This window comes from Apium graveolens, chromosome 4, assembly GCF_009905375.1.
Source record: "Apium graveolens cultivar Ventura chromosome 4, ASM990537v1, whole genome shotgun sequence".
In the NCBI taxonomy this organism is placed as follows: domain Eukaryota; kingdom Viridiplantae; phylum Streptophyta; class Magnoliopsida; order Apiales; family Apiaceae; genus Apium; species Apium graveolens.
The window spans coordinates 79,117,176-79,130,477 of NC_133650.1; the positions used below are offsets into that span (position 1 = coordinate 79,117,176).

The window sequence follows — 13,302 nt, forward strand, 5'->3', positions numbered from 1 at the left end:
ACAGTTATAAACTGGAATTCTGTGGATGTTATACATGTCAGAGGATTTCAAATATTGTGAAAAGTATATATATATATATATGTATATATATACTGAATATTTTACGACTTGGTCGCGTTAGATATCAGCTTGGTTCATTTCTTTTGACCAAGACTTTCATGAGTACTATGAGAATGCTCATATATTGTTAATCAGTATACATATTATTTTGGTGGGCTTGTTGCTCACCCTTGCTTTCTTTTTTCATCACACAACAACAGATAGAAAAGATGAACAAGACCAAGCTTCCAATTCGCAAGCGGTTAGGAAATGTTCCGCAGTCATCTGGAAGCGTTGATGCCGCCGTAGCTGAGGTAGGAGCTACCAATAGGCTAGGTTTTTAACTATTAATGAACCAGGCTTATGTATAATATGAATTGTAATAATGGCAAGGAATATGTAAATTATTCAGAAACCCTTTTAAGGTGTAACGGTTTATAATTGTGGAATAAAATGACTTGTGTTATTTTTTGGCATTCATCTCTGAGACTATAACTTGTGGTGTGTGTGTGTTTATATTGTGGGGTCACAGTACTCAGTAGTTGGTTGACTGTTAAGATTAAGTATTGATAAGGGAAATGGAACTCGTGACAACCCGAATCCCCGACCCCGGATTTGGGGGTGTTACAGTTTCACCCAAATCTGATGTACGAATTGAAAGGTATGAATAAAACAGTTAAACAATGCACGTACAATCACATTATGCATCAATCGGATCACATATAACACGTAGCACGTAAGATATTTAATTAAAATAATTATTCAAAGAAAATTTGGGGTTAAAATAATTTTCCAAGTATTAATTATGAATTTTTGAACATTTTTCAAAATTAAAACGGGTCTCCGAATCATTTTATAATTAAATAACAGGGTTCTAATACCCGAATATGACTTTAAAATAATTTTATAATAATTATCGAGCCTGGAAAATAATTTTAAATAATATTTTAAAGCTCAAAACTATTTTTCAGGATTTTTAAATCAATTTTAAATAATTAAATCTAACTATTAAATCAATTAAAATTAATTAATATTTAATTATATTAATTAATCAATTAATATTAAATTAATTGATTAATTAAAATAATTAAAATTAATTAAAATTAATTAAAATAAATCAGATTTATTTTTAAATAATTAAAAACATTTTTTTGAATTTTTAAAATAATTTTCCAGAATTAATTATGATTTAAATAGAATTTTAAAATGATTTTTAAATAAAGTAAATCAGAAACAGAAATTGGATCTGGAATTAGGGACAAAAAGGATCAAAAGCGGGTCAAACAAACGGGTCAAGACGGGTCAAACATATAATATACCCAATTGACCAGGAAGAAAAGATCTATATGATTATGCCCTCAAATCACATCAAAAACATCAAAAACAAAAATTTCTATTTTAATCCATAAATAATTCGAAATAAAATAATTAACTAGGAAAAATACCGTGATTTCTGCACATAAATAGATGGTTGATTCACATAGGTATTTTCGAGAGCTTCGTTTTGATATATTGCACGCCCGAATCGGAGTTCAGTAACGCCTTCGTTCGTGGGTTTGATTATGAAGAACGCAACGTTTTTAGGGTTTTTCTCTGTAAATCTTATATGTTTACCGATCGATTATGATTTTACAAATAAAATGAAATAATAAAAGGGCTATATATATTTATGGAATATTGGATCGTGTTGGATCATTTTGATCGATAAATTAGTTACTTAGCTGCTAAGTAACTGCAAAAATGATCCGATTTAATACTCGTATTGGATAATTATCTCAACCGGACTTTTTATAAAACACTTTATACGAAAATAATGTAATATTATCCCGTCTTTCGAGAATACAGGTTTTGTTGATATATCAAAATAATTATCGTATCGAAAATTATACACCGGGACGCGTACGGGTCAAACCGTAATCCGAATCGAAAAAGTCAAAACACGGAAAATATCCAAAATTCCTAATTAAGTTAGGAAGGAGTTTTCGGACGAGTTTCGGGTTGTAAAAACGTAAAAACGGTTGAGGTTGGACGATTCCCAGCTTTATAAAATAATTTTGTAATTATTTAGAAAATAATTAAAAAATTTATAAATTAATATAAAATCAAATAACACTCCAAAAATTACCAGAAAAATATCACAGTTATCTATATTTTATTCCAGACATATTAAAATTAGCATACTCATATCCTGTCACATATAAACATCCAAATATTATTATCAATCAACAGATAATTCATAAAAATTCACATAATAATCATATAATAATCATTTATTGATAACAATAATTACACGCGATATCCCGGATATTACAGCAATACCTCCGCCCATGGTTTTTTCACATGGGACTTACCTATTCCGTTAAAAATCATTGGCCAAAAGTAGTTTTCGTAAGTCCCTTCTATTTCTCATATTGCACTCATTTCGATGCGCCAAACTCAATATTTTCCCTAAAGATCCCGTTCCAAACTAAATGTTTTGAATTTACCACCCACCTGTTATTTAGTTATCTCAACTATACTAATTACACCCCAAATCTGACCATATATATATGGTCAGATAAGCAATTTACCAAGTTTTTGGAGGTTTTCAAGAAGTTGCACATTAACATACCTTTTGCTGAAGCTCTAGAACAGATGTCGAGCTATGCTAAGTTCATGAAGGGTATTCTATCTCGAAAGCTAAAACTTGAGGTGTTGGAAACCGTTGCTCTAAAGGAAGAGTGCAGTGATGTGCTGCAACAAAAACTACCTCCTAAGATTAAAGATCTAGGAAGCTTCACGATAACTTGCACCATTGGCAATCTGTCGTTCGACAAGTATTTGTGTGACTTGGGAGCTAGCATCAATCTGATGCCCTTTTCCGTTTCCAAGAAACTTGGACTACCTGATCCAAAACCTGTGAACATGTCTTTGTAGTTGGCTGACCGTTCCATCACTTATCCACGAGGAGTAGTGGAGGATTTATTGGTTAAGGTGGATAAACTCATCTTCCCTGCTGATTTCGTCATTCTAGACTTTGAGGAAGATAAGAAGATTCCCATTATCTTAAGAAGATCATTCTTAGCTATAGGCCGAACTCTAATTGATGTGCAAATGAGTGAACTTACCATGAGAGTTCAAGGTCAGGATGTCACGTTCAATGTCTTCAATGCAATGAAATTCCCCACTGATGAAGTGGAGGGCTTTAAAGTGGAGTTGGTCGACTCCGTAGTGACTTCAGAGCTTGATCGCTTGCTAAGGACTGACGCCTTAGAAAGAGCATTAACGGGGGATCTTGATGGTGAAGATGAAGAAGGGGAAGAGCAGATGCAGTATTTGAATGCATTTCCATGGAAGAGGAAGTTGGACTTGCCATTCGAATCTCTAATATTGGAAGAGCTGAAAAATTCTCCAAAGCGTCTCAAGCCATCTATTGAAGAAGCTCCTACACTTGAGCTCAAACCACTGCTTGAGCAATTGAGGTATGCATTTTTAGGTGATGCATCTACTTTGACTGTTATTATTGCATATGACCTTTCAGGAAGTGATGAAGATAAGCTCTTGAGAATTCTGAGAGAGTTTAAATCAGCAATTGGATGGACTATAGCAGATATCCAGAGAATCAACCCTTCTTATTGCATGCATAAAATTCTGTTTGAGGATGGAAGCAAGCCAACTGTTAGGCAACAAAGTATGTTAAATCCTATCATGAAGGAGGTTGTGAAGAAGGAAAATAGTAAATGGCTAGATACAAGAATCATTTATCTTATATTTGACAGTTCGTGGGTGAGTCTGGTGCAGTGTGTGCCTAAGAAATGAGGCATTACAGTTGTAACTAATGAGAAGAATGAGGTCATCCCTACTCGGACAGTCATATGATAAAGAGTTCACATGGATTATCGAAACTTGAATAAAGCCACCAGGAAGGATCACTTCTCGCTCACATTCTTTGATCACATGCTTGACAGGTTGGCTGGTCATGAGTACTATTGTCTTCTGGATGGATATTCGGGATATAATTAGATTTGCATTGCTCCATAAGATCAAGAGAAGACCACGTTTACTTGTCCATTTGACACTTTTGCTTTTCGTCGAGTCTCTTTCGGACTTTGTGGTGCACCTGCTACTTTTTAGAGATACGTGATGGCCATTTTCTCAGATATGATTGGCACTAATGTGGAGGTGTTCATGGATGACTTTTCTGTGTTCGGTACTTCTTATGACGAATGCTTGTATAATCTTGGGTTGGTGCTGAAAAGATGTGTTGAGACCAATCTGGTGCTCAATTGGGAAAAATGTCACTTTATGGTGCAATAGGGTATCATTCTTGGGCACAAGGTATCTAGCAAGGGTCTTGAGGTGGATAAGGCCAAGGTGGGGGTCAATGAAAATCTTCCTCCGCTAATCTCAGTTAAAGGAGTCCGCAGTTTTCTTGGTCATGCGGGTTTCTATCGGCGATTCATCAAATATTTCTCCAAAATCTCTAAGCCTTTGTGCAATTTGCTGGAAAAGGATGTTCCCTTCAAATTCGATGAAGAATGTCTAGCTGCTTTTGAGAGCTTGAAAAAGAGTTTGACTACAACACCTGATTGGAATGAGCCTTTCGAGATGATGTGTGATGCTAGTGACTATGCAGTTGGAGCAGTTCTTGGCCAAAGGAAGTAGAACATTTTCCATGTGGTTTACTATGCTAGTAAAACCCTTAATGGTGCTCAGCTGAATTACACTACTACAGAGAAGGAGTTGCTGGCAATTATCTATGGTTTTGAGAAATTTCGATCTTATTTACTTGGGACCAAAGTGACAGTTTTCACTAATCATGTTGTTATTCGATATCTTGTATCGAAGAAAGATTCAAAACCTCATTTGATTTGATGGATTCTCTTACTTCAGGAATTCGAGCTGGAAATTGTTATGGCGAAAACACATGCTAAAATTCACGCAAGTATACGCGTTCGCATGTAGTATAAGATATAAGTCAGATTCATTCCCACATAGACTAGTTTAGGTTAAATTCAGTTTATGCATTTATGCAACAATGTATGGTTATCGCTCAATGCTAAGACAAACAACAAATTGGGTTTTGATTAAACTAAGAGATTATACTAAATAGCATTAACTAAGAGAATTGAGGTTGAATTACTTATATGAGACAAACATGGGATCCTAACTTTATTAAATACTTCATTCAAAGTTATTGTTCTTAACCTTAGCATGCAATGGTGATGACAACTAATCAGATAACACAAAACTAGTAAACGCCAACTTTTGTTGTACGAATACCCTACTACCAGACATCCACAAAAGAGATAGATGCTGAATAGACACCAATTATGTTGAGACCCTATATGTCTATAGAATTTGATAACACAATGGTTTAATGAACAAGTTATCTATCATGATTACATAGGGCAAGTAAGATGGTTAAAATTACCTACGAATCATGCATAACAATTATACATGAACCTATGCTAGCATGGCAAGTTCTAAACCTCTATATTCATTGTCGCTTCAAAAGAGATTAAAACGCTATCTTATATATTAGCTACGCACATAAGACGAATAAGCACAACCAATACTAGGAATCAATAAATCACCACACACCAAGATATTGAAACAAATTAACTATAAAAATCCATAAGTAAATCCGTTAGAACCCCACGATAATGATTAGTTCATAACCGAACTCATCGTCACCATGGGTTCCAATGAAAGCATGATAATAAACAATATAAGAGTATTAGGGTTCAAAGACAAATCGAAAACAAGCATCCATGTATCAACTATGTTAAAGAAAATAAAAGTCTTCTTCTCCATACCCTTCTCGTATTCTCTAGGTCTTCTTATTGCTCTCCTCTCGCTCCTTGTTGTTAAAAACGTCTTTTTATTGGTATATATAGGCTCCAGGATGATCAGGACCCTTAATATCTTCCATTTCTACTAAAATCAGGATTCTTGGCCAAAAATCAGGGCGAGCGGCTGTGCTGCTTGCGAGGCGGTCGCGCTGTTTTGGAAGAAAGTCAGCGCGGGCGCGCTGGTTTTGGGGGCGGCCACGCCTGACTTCTGGACTTTTCCGCAGTTTCTTCTTTTGGCCGTATCTTGAGTTCTACTCGTCAAAATTAGGCGATTCAACTACACACGTAAAGCTAACGAGATTCTCTACAACTTGAGAATGGCTTAGGCTTCCAATTCTGATCTCTTTTCGGCACATTTCAATAAAAATCTTCTTTCTTCATCCAACTAGTGCCTACAATGCAATAACGCAAAAACACATCAAAAATACCAACAACTTGAGTCCAAAACACCAACTTAAGCCTGTAATGAAGTGTTCCAAGTAGATATAAAATCCACTTATCACACACCCAAACTTGAATCGATGCTTGTCCTCAAGCATAAACAGACTCAAAACTACAAAATAAACCTAATTCAATATTAAGCCGGTAGTAGAAATAAATAATAAAACTATTTTATCATTATTTATATAAATTCTCTAATTCAATAAATATGATTAATTAATTAATCATATTTATTCTACATCGTGAGGGATACTTCTCAGCATATCGCGACTATCCGGATAATACGAATTCACTGCTTAGAATACCAAGAACCTATTCAGTGAGTAGTTACCGTACAATTAATTCCTTCTACCCTGCAATGTCACGATTAAATACGAGGCATGGAACTTGTGTCAAGCCTATCTTTTTAATCACTTGCTTTCCCATTCACTATGCTTAGTTCTATTTAATGTAAATTAGAAACTCCTTTCTAATTTCATTCACTCAGGCCAGAGATTCCTGAACTAATCATAAGTGGATCATCATTGAACATTCTCTTCCTACACTGGAAGAGGTAGATCATTTATTGATCATACACTATCTTCGTGTACAAATTCCTATACCCAGTAGAGCCCTTATAATTGTCCCTTCGATCATGTGTCCTACTTCCCTTTAGTCCTTGCAATGAATTGCAAATATGAGAACCACAGGCGGTATTTAATACCCAAGTAGAAATTTGACCTAGTGACATATTAACTTCGATCATGAACATGCCTGAATCAGAAGTGGTAGTCTTACTAGCCTTCTTCTTCTTCTTCAATTCTGCAAGGTAAACCTTGCAGTTCCTCTTCTAGTGCCCCAACTTGTTACAGTGAAAACAAACAACTAAATTAGAACCAGTCAACTTGTGAGCATCTATTATGCTCCGGAGTGATAGTGCAGAAGACATGACGAATATAGTAAATCTGTAAATGATAAACACATAACAACACTTAGCAAATATTTCAAAACACTATATGAATCGGGTCTTTATTCATAAGTGTCTCCCACTAGTTTATCTAATTTTGTCAACCACCTAAGTGAAAATTAAGCATTCATAATGCTAGTGGGAATAGGGATCCTACATTCCATCACACAACCTCGTGTGTGGCACGAAATATCATGTGATGTTCAATAGGTAGATAACTCTTGTCAATTACATCTTATGTTATTCCCTAATATAAGTTTAGCCTCTTGAATAATTGAGTCACGGCTGTGGCACGACAAACTCAATATTCTAAGTCAAGTATGACCCAACATTTTGTACAATTGAATTAGTCTCCAACGGCCCACGGCTGTAGCACGTACTGACCTTTAGATTCTAATTCAATGTACACATCTCTATGTAATAGACAAGTATTTCTTATTTCGAAATCAAAGCCCTCGGCTGTAGCACGAAACGACAATGATTTAAAAATAAGAAGCACTTTCTACCATGTTGGAAGGCTATGACCGACACAAGCCCGTTGTGTCATTGGCCAATTACTACTTGATATTATTTAATTTTAGAGGGATTATATTATGTTATAATCATAATCATATTATAAAGAGATTCTTCCTTTTAAATTAAATATTTCAAATCAATAATCGATAATCAGATGATTCCCAGATCGGGTGGAGCATTGTCAAGAGGCGTCACTTAATAACCCTTTCTTACAGATAGAAATCTGTTGTTGACAGAATCATCCTTTCTCTCAATATTGAAAATTCATATTCAATTACGTGTTTCATAAACACAAGAATCTCATGATCGTATTCATAATATTTATTGTTAAGGCAAGAAACGATTCCTATTCTAGATTTTCTAGAGCACGCCTTATATTGATTAAAGTTCACCTAAATCTATCATCGCATGGTAAACATAGGCATATATCTCATATATAAAATTAAATAAACAAGTAAATATAAAGTGCAATAAAGTAAATATGTTTGGTTATAACTCCATCCTATGTGATCTTTATCAAGATCATGATAAAGATCAAGGTCAATTTAATATGGTGATGGAAATAAATACAACTACTTATTACATAAGTCTTCTTCTTTGTTTAGACTTCTTGTATGACTCGTCTTCTTCTTTGTATCACCTCCATTGGATAGCCTTCTTGAGTCTTCAATTACATTACATGATTGAAAGTAAAACTAATCTAATGAACTTACAAGAATAACTCGAGTTACATTCGAGATTTATGATTACAAAGATTGACGACATGCAAGTAGTATTTAAAACCAAAACCAAAACCATTACACTAAGGTCGAAAGGCCATAACCATCCACCATGCTCATACAACACATAAAAGCATGTTAAAACACATAATCTGATCTTAACATATCATATTATCCATGATCTAATCATAAAAAAATATGACAAAAATCAGAAAAATCAGAATAAATCAGAAAAACAAGAATCATTGTTTACGGGCAGTAAACGACGTCAAACGCCTTACATACGAGTCATTGATAGCTTTAATTATCAGTTTTGTTCAGATGCTCGTTTACCTATGGAATAGGGTATTCGTTTGCGTAAATCAGACACCAGACCAAGATTTCAGCAAATCTGCAGTAGCCAATTCAGAATCCGTATCTAATATGATTCTCATAATTAGAACAAACATAAATCATGTATATATCAGTATATATACAGATTACATAATCATTTTATGATTATACAACTCACATGAATATCATATATTCAAAACCATACATATATAAGCATATTATATCAACATCAAATCATGGTGAATCACGTACATGCTCATATATTGAAAACAGTTAAACACATAAACGAATTAAAAACTTTTCGCAAGTAGCTCTGATGCCATTGAAGGGTTTTTAGCACATAAACGCAACGAAAACGTAAATTTAAATCTTAAAAAAATGAAACCCTCCGCAGGATCCATGCGAAAAATAATATTTAATTCGTAGTTCAGTATGTTTACCTTAAGAAGCTTTACGTTAATGGAAAGATGGAGGTCTTTAATGGCAATCCAAAAATGATGAACGGAGATCCTTAGCAGCTGCTCCTCAAGTGTGAAGCACTCCACCGGTATCCACCAAGAAAATGATGTAATGAAGGAGGAGGGGATGGAGAGAATTAGGGTTTTGTAAATCTTTTGGTTGAGGCAAAAATAGGGTCTATAACAGTATACTTATAGGCAAAATTTTCAGCTGAAAATTTTCCCATAAAATATTATTATTACTAACCCTTTATTATTCTCACTAATAATTAAAACACCTTTTAATTATTAATCTTTTTTCTAAACACTTTAGAAATAATTCTCACTTGATTTAATTTCCAAAAATTAAATTCTTAATTAATAATATTAAGAACTTTTTCTTAATTAATTTATAATCAATTAAATCTCATTTAATCAATTATTAAATTTTCCAATTAATTATTTATTTCATAAATAAATAATTATCAGCCATTATTAATTAATTTCTCCACCATTAAATCATTCTCTTTTATGGTGTGACCCTGTAGATTCAATATTAAGCCGGTAGTAGAAATAAATAATAATAAAACTATTTTATCATTATTTATATAAATTCTCTAATTCATTAAATATGATTAATTAATTAATCATATTTATTCTACATCGTGAGGGATAATTCTCAGCATATCGCGATTATCCATATAATACAAATTCACTGCTTAGAATACCAAGAACCTATTCAGTGAATAGTTACCGTACAATTAATTCCTTCTACCCTGCAACGTCATGATTAAATACGAGGCATGGAACTTGTGTCAAGCCTATCTTATTTAATCACTTGCTTTCCCATTCACTATGCTTAGTTCTATTTAATGTAAATTAGAAACTCCTTTCTAATTTCATTCACTCTGGCCAGAGATTCCTGAACTAATCATAAGTGGATCAACATTGAACATTTTCTTCCTACACTGGAAGGGGTAGATCCTTTATTGATCATACACTATCTTCGTGTACAAATTCCTATACCCAGTAGAGCCCTTATAACTGTCCCTTGAGACTGATAAGTGGCATTTTATACCACTTAGAACGTCTTAAAATGGCTTAAATTGGTGCCTTGAAATCAAGTATTTTGTGTATTTGATGCGTTTTTCTAGTGTTTGTGCATTTCAGGGTATTAGTTGCATTTCGGAGGAGTAATCATCAAGAATAAGCCTTGGCATGTGTTCACCATTGCGAGAGGAAGGAAAGGGGCAGATTACGGCGAAGAAACGGAGCAAACTCAGGAAAAATCCAGTAGGGTCCTGAGCGCCCGCTCAGCTATGCTGAGCGGCCGCGCAGAAGGCTGAGCGCCCGCTCAGTTATGCTGAGCGGCCGCGCAGGGTCGGGAATTTTGATAAAATATTTTAGACTTCTACTTCTGTTTGGCTTCTAACTTCTATGTAATCTGAGTTTTATGGGACTATTATATAAGTAGATTTGGAGACGTTTTCACGAGGTTGGATCGTGGTATTAAGCAAGGAGCGAAAGAGATAAGGAAGAAGACCGTTTTAGCACACAGTAACGAAGAGGAAGCATATTTTCTTGTGATTCTTATTTCGTTGTAACGTTGGATGCTAGTTTTCTTACTTTGAACCTAATTACTCTTGTGACGTACTCTGATTTAATATAATTAGTTTAGTTATTATTCTCTTGTGTTTGTTTATCATGATTTCATATGAACCCATGATGGCGATAAGTGCTATCATGGGCTAATCGTGATCATGGGGACGTAACGGATTTACTATGGAATTCTTTAGTTAATTGTTTGATACCTTAGTGTGTAATGATTGTATGATATCTAGTATTGGTTGTGCGTATTTGTCTTATGTGCATCACGAACATATAAGATAGGGTGTTAATCTCTTATGAAGCGATGGTGGATCTTGAGATTTAGAACTTGCCATGCTAGCATAGGTTCATGTATGATGTGCATGATTAGTGGGTAACTCTAACAGTTTTATTCGCCCTGTGTAATCAAAAGGAATAACTTGTGCTTAAATCGTTATGTTGTCAATTTCTGTAGACATATAGGAACTCAACATAATTGATGCATATTCAACTTCTATCTTAATTGTGGATGCTTGGTAGAATGGTATTAGTACAATGAAAGTTGGCTTTTATCAGTTTCGTGTTATTCGATTAATATCATCACTGTTGCATACTAAGGGTAATAACAATAACTATTGAAGGAAGTAGTAATGAAGTTGTGATCTCATGAGTGTTTTAACATTGTTAATTGAAGTGTTATTTAAATGATTAATTAAGTAATTAATTGTAGTTAATATTTAGTCAACAATTCTATGTGTTAGTGTCTTAATATTGAGAAGTAATCATACATTGGTGCGTGAGTTTAATTAAACAATAATTAGTCTGAGTCTCTGTGGGAACGAACTAGAAAGTATTCTATATTACTTGCGAACGCGTATACTTGCGTGTATTATTAGCGCGTGTTTCCGCCCTAACAAGTTTTTGGCGCCGCTGCCGGGGACTCGGCGTATTTGTTTAGTTTATGTACTTACCATCATTCATCGTTAGGACTCAGTGATTAGGACGTAGTTGTTACTTATTGTTTCTAGTTGTGTTTCAGGTACTTTAACGAACGTTTATGCAAACTCGTTCTCGTACTCGCAAGAGGACTTTAGATACAGCTGAGGAGACAGACGAAGTTCTTGATATTCCGGAGAAGATAGATTTTAAAGATTCGGATTCAGGAACTGAGCAGAAAGAACCAGTAATCATGGGTGATCGTATTGTTCAGGCTGATCCAGCTCTTATGGACTTTTCTCGGCCTAAAATTGATGACATTCAGTCAAGCGTTCTTCATCCGGCTATTCAAGCTAACACCTTTGAAATCAAGCCGGGCACTATTCAGATGGTGCAGAATTCTGTTTCTTTTGGAGGAGCTGCGACTGAAGACCCCAACATGCACATAAGGAATTTTGTCGAGATCTGCAGCACTTTCAAGTATAATGGCGTCACTGATGAGGCTATCAAGCTGAGGCTTTTCCCATTCTCACTGAGGGACAAAGCTAAGGACTGGTTACATTCTGAACCAGCTGGGTCCATCACTACTTGGCAAGATCTTGCGTAAAAGTTTCTGGTGAAGTTTTATCCGATGGCAAAAACTGCTGCTATGAGGAGTGCTCTTACTCAGTTTGCGCAGCAACCTACAGAATCTATGTGCGAAGCTTGGGAACGCTACAAGGAAATGTTGAGAAAGTGTCCACATCATGGAATGCCCGATTGGATGGTGATCACTGGTTTCTATAATGGTTTGAGGGCCCAATCTCGGCCCATGCTCAATGCAGCAGCTGGAGGCGCCTTATGGGCCAAAAGCTATATTGAGGCTTATAATCTTATCGAGACTATGGCTGTAAATGAGCATCAAAACCCAACTCAGAGGATGATGCCTGGGAAGGTAGCAGGTATTCTGGAAGTCGATGCAGCCACCGCTATTGCAGCGCAGCTTCAAGCGCTGTCGATGAAGGTTGATTCTCTAGCTACATATGGAGTTAATCAAATAGCTATGGTCAGTGAGCTTTGTGCAGGTTCTCATGCTACGGATCACTGTTCTCTTGTCAACGAATCTGTGCAGTATGTGAATAAATATCAGCGACAACAGTAGCTTGTGCCAGCTACTTATCATCCTAACAGCAGAAATCATCCAAATTTCAGCTGGGGTAATAATCAGAATGCTATTCAGCCATCATATCAGCAAGGTGTGAGTAAACAGTTTAATCCACCTGGATTCCAGCAACCACAGCAGTAGGCTCAAAGGCAATCATATCCTCAACAGGGAAGTGCAGCTGCACCTACTAGTGCTGATTTTGAGGAACTTAAGTTGTTATGCAAGAGTCAGGCGGTTTCTATCAAGACCTTGGAAAATCAAATCGGTCAAATAGCCAATGCAGTGCTCAATCGTCAACCTGGCACACTTCCCAGTGACACAGAAGTACCAGGCAGGAAGGAAGCTAAAGAGCAAGTCAAAGCTATTACCT

General features: G+C 35.4%; 1 non-coding gene across 1 annotated transcript; it reads right to left on the reverse strand.

Annotated features, from left to right (window-relative positions):
* Window positions 1-12,434: 12,434 nt before the first annotated feature.
* On the reverse strand, window positions 12,435-12,541 carry LOC141722258 (small nucleolar RNA R71). The gene has a single exon (XR_012575278.1). It is a non-coding gene; the product is annotated as a small nucleolar RNA R71 (small nucleolar RNA).
* Between the last annotated feature and the right edge of the window lie 761 nt (window positions 12,542-13,302).